Genomic DNA, 3949 nt, shown 5'->3' on the forward strand with positions numbered 1-3949 from the left:
AAAAAAAAGTTAAAAAGGAAACTAGATATCAAAGGGAGAAAGATCACAAAAGCTAAACACGTAGAAAGTAACTTTCTAGATTATCGGAGACAAAAGATAAAATCTCAAGGCACGGAACCGAAGGAAAATGAAAATACAACGTATTAAAATTTGTGGGACACAGCTAAATCAACAGAGAGCTAAATTTATAGCACTCAATGCATACATTAGAAAGGAGGAGGAGCATCTGGGTGGCTCAGCCAGTTAGTCCAACTCTTGATTTTGACTCGGGTCACGGTCAACCTTGGGATAGTGAGACTGAACCTGCACTGTGCTGGTGCTGGGCATGGTGGCTGCTTAATTCTCTCTCTTTCTGCACCCCTTCCTTGTCTCTGTCTCGGTCTCTCTGTCTGTCTGTCTGTCTCTCTCTCTCTCTATCTCTCTAAAAAGAAAAGGAGTCTCAAAACTATAATCTCTCTACTTTAGGACCTAGAAAACGAGGAGAAAATAAAACTAAAGAAGAAAACCAGAAGAATCCTTCTCCCCAGTTTCAAGATATTCGTCTACTGTAATCAAAAGTGCATGGTGTTGGTGAAGAGCTAGACCAATGGAACAGAATAAAGATCGATAAGTGGAACAGAATCAAGGACCAGAAAGAGAACTACACCCATATGTCCAATGGGGCATTGACAAAGGTAAAAGGCAGTTCAGTGGAGGAGTGACAGCATTTTGAATAAATGGTGCTAGAGCAAGTGGACATGCATAGGCAAAGAAGAAGAAGGAGAAGCAGAAGAGGGAGCGGGAGAGGGGAGGAGGAGGTGGAGGACGAGGAGGCCGGGGACCACAATCTAAGTATCAAACCCTATACAAAACTTAACTCAGGGTGCCTGGGTGAGTCAGCCTGTGAGGCAGCCAGCTCTTGATTTCGGCTCTTGTCAAGCTCTCAGGGTCCCGGGACAAAGTCAGGCTCCAAGCTCACTGGCGAGGCTGCTTAAGGATGCCCTTTTCCCTTCTCCCTCCACGCCCCTGCCCGCTCATGCACATGTTCACTCTCCCAGAAAGAAAAAAAAAAAAAGAATATTTTAAAAAGTAGCTCAAAATTAATCACTGCCTTACATGGAAAATGATAAATCTTATAGGGAAAATGTGGGAAAACATTTCCAGAATGGAAAGCTAGGTAAAGAATCTTCCCATTGAACATCAAATTATTTTCCATAAGGTAAAGTTGATTAATTGGACATTATCCAACAATCAGAATTGTAAATCTGTGCCGTGTGAAAGACCTCTTTAAGAAGACCCAAAAGACAAGCTACCAACTGGGAGGAAATAGGTCCAAATCACATAGCTAATAAAGGACTCCTGTCTGAAGCATGGAAACTCAGAATTTGACCCCCAAATAAGAATGCAATCTAGTTAGCCAAAGGAAATAGAAGGAAAAAAAGAAATGCAAAGGGCCTGCAACCTTTACCAAAGAGTAGACAGATGGAAATCACATAAAAAGTTTCCACTGGGGCAATTCGAATGAAAACACCAGTGAGCTCTCACTGCACACCTATCACAGTGAATCAAGCCAAATGCGCCAGAGAGGGAGAGAGAGACCCCACTACCAAATGCAAGGCAGGATGTGGAATGACTGGATCACTCCCGCATCGCAGTTGGGAATGGAAAATGATAGAGCTGACTCTTGAAAACAGTTAACAGTTTCTTTTCCTTTTCAAAGCCGTGAGTTACATCCCCGTTAACATGCAGTATAATGTCAATTTCAGGTGTCCAATGTAGTGGCTCAACCCTTCCACACAGATTCTTTGAGAACTGGACTTGCTACCGCCATAGGAGCAGGTCATGGCACTATGGCATTTATCTTAGAGAAATCCAAACTTAACGTTTGCTCCAAAGCCTGGACAGGCATGTATCTGTGTCCTTATGAAAGCAGTGGGGCTGCCAAGGGGGTGGAAGGGACTGGAGTGGTGGATATTGACACTTGACAGGGCTGTAAGTGATAAACTCCTCTTGCTTCTTTGAAGGCCCCTTCCCCTTCGTGGTGGTCCTGAGGACGAGGAGAAAAGGAATGTCAACGATTTCAATAACTTTAAACCTGCCAAGCATTAGAACACCATCTCTTCTACACTAGTTCACTCTCGTCTTAATCCTCAGTGTCCCAAAGCAGACAGGTGGGGTCTGGTCCAAGAGGGGTTGCAGGCAGTGTCCCTTGCACAGGCCATGTCCCCTCTTGCCCAGAAGCCCAATGACCAGGTCCCAGGCTTTCAACTCATCTAATTTCTGTGCCTTCTCTAGGGACACCAGGGAACTTCTGGGCTCTTTCTCTGCCTTCAAGGAGGCTCTGCGACGCTGGGTCTAGTGCTGTCAGCCGACTTGGACCACACGGCCAGTTGTCTCCTCCTGCATGGGCCGCCTATTGGCGCAGGTGGATCAGGTGAGGGCATGTCCTCTCAGAGAGATACATGGAGAACAGAATAGAGGTCCTCTTTCTTGCATTGTTTACCCTAATCTCTCAGTGGTTTCTACCATCGCTTGACTTCCCTGGAATTTCAAGCCCAGGAGAGGGGGGTGGGTCAGCAGCCCATACTGACTGGGCTTCACCCTTGTGTCTTTTTTGCATGTTTTCCGCAAACCAGAGGGCTTCCAACAACACCAATTGATAACCGCATATGGTTTCTGTGGGCCAGGCATCCAGGTGCATCTAGCCAGGGACCTGTGTCTCAGGATCTCTCACAAGGCTGCAGTCAAGATGTCCTGTGGGTCTTCAGTCATCTCCAGGCTTGTTGGGGGAAAATCTGCTTGTGTGCTCACTCGGGTGGCTCTTAGCAGCCAGAGGTCCTCCACTGCGGTGAGCAAGAAATATTCATTCCTTGCCACATGGGCCTCTCCATCATACAGCCCACAAGGAGCAGGCGGCTTCCCTCGAAACCAATGGTGAGGGAGCGAGAGCAAGCCCAAGAGGAGACCCAGTGTCTTTGTCTACGAGCCTCAGAAGTGCCATGCTATCTCTTGGGCCATATTCTGTCCTTTCGAAGTGAGGCAGGAGTTCCTGACTCTAATCCAGTGGTAGAGTATGGAACACAAAACGATGTGTACCCTAGAAGGGAATCGTTAGAGACCCTGAAAGGCTGCCCTCCATGCTTTGGTGGAACTTCACCTCAGCTAGCCATCACCATCATCTTTGCATCCAAACTACAACGTGACCTATGAGAAAATTTTGTCAAGCCCTTCTGGGATCCTTACAGCAGCTTGCCTAGAAGTTCCTTGCACAAGGGAAAGGTGCCTGTGTGGCTTAGTCCGTTCAACGTCTGACTCTTGATTTCGGCTCAGGGCGTGGTCCCATGGTCTGTGAAATCCAGCCCAGCGTCTGGTTGTGCACTTGAGTGGGAAGGCTGTCTAGGAATCTCTCTCTCCCCGCCCCTCCCCCGCTTGCATGTGTGTGTGTGTGTGTGTGTGTGTGTGCCTTCGCTCTTTCTCTCTCTCTCAGAAAGGAAGACGCAGAAGCCATAGTAGTGGTAGGAGTGGTAGTTATTTTCCCATCAGTGGGTAATTAGACATCCTTGGCTTGGAATGGGAGCTCTGAAATTCACTAGCTGTGTGATGTTGGGGCAAGTTGTGTCCCCTCTCTGAACCTCCGTAGTATATGACACACTGGGTTATTGGGACAATTAAGTGATCAGCAAAAGACACTTAAAACCCTTCGTTGCTTGGCATAGAATCCCTTCATACAATCAATTCTCAGTAGCAGTAGTATCGGCAATTTGATAGTTTTATTTTTTGGTGCTTAACATTGAAAAATGCTCTCTCACACGGCTATAGGGAATAGGTAGCATCAGTTCAATAATGGGGTGGATCTCCAGTAAAAGGAGCAATGGGTATGGCTTAAGGGGTAAGGAAGCACAGGAGCTTTTGTGCCCTGGTTGTGAGTGTTGGTGGCTGCTGGGAAAGGGAATCAGACCTGCAGGGGACC

General features: G+C 47.0%; 1 long non-coding RNA gene across 1 annotated transcript; it reads left to right on the top strand.

Annotated features, from left to right (window-relative positions):
* The first annotated feature begins 522 nt into the window (after window positions 1-522).
* LOC116584044 lies at window positions 523-3102 on the top strand. The gene is made up of 3 exons (XR_004283033.1): window positions 523-674; window positions 2275-2413; window positions 2616-3102. It is a non-coding gene; the product is annotated as an uncharacterized LOC116584044 (long non-coding RNA).
* The last annotated feature ends 847 nt before the right edge of the window (window positions 3103-3949 follow it).

Source organism: Mustela erminea, unplaced genomic scaffold (assembly GCF_009829155.1).
Source record: "Mustela erminea isolate mMusErm1 unplaced genomic scaffold, mMusErm1.Pri scaffold_90_arrow_ctg1, whole genome shotgun sequence".
NCBI classification, from domain to species: Eukaryota; Metazoa; Chordata; class Mammalia; order Carnivora; family Mustelidae; genus Mustela; species Mustela erminea.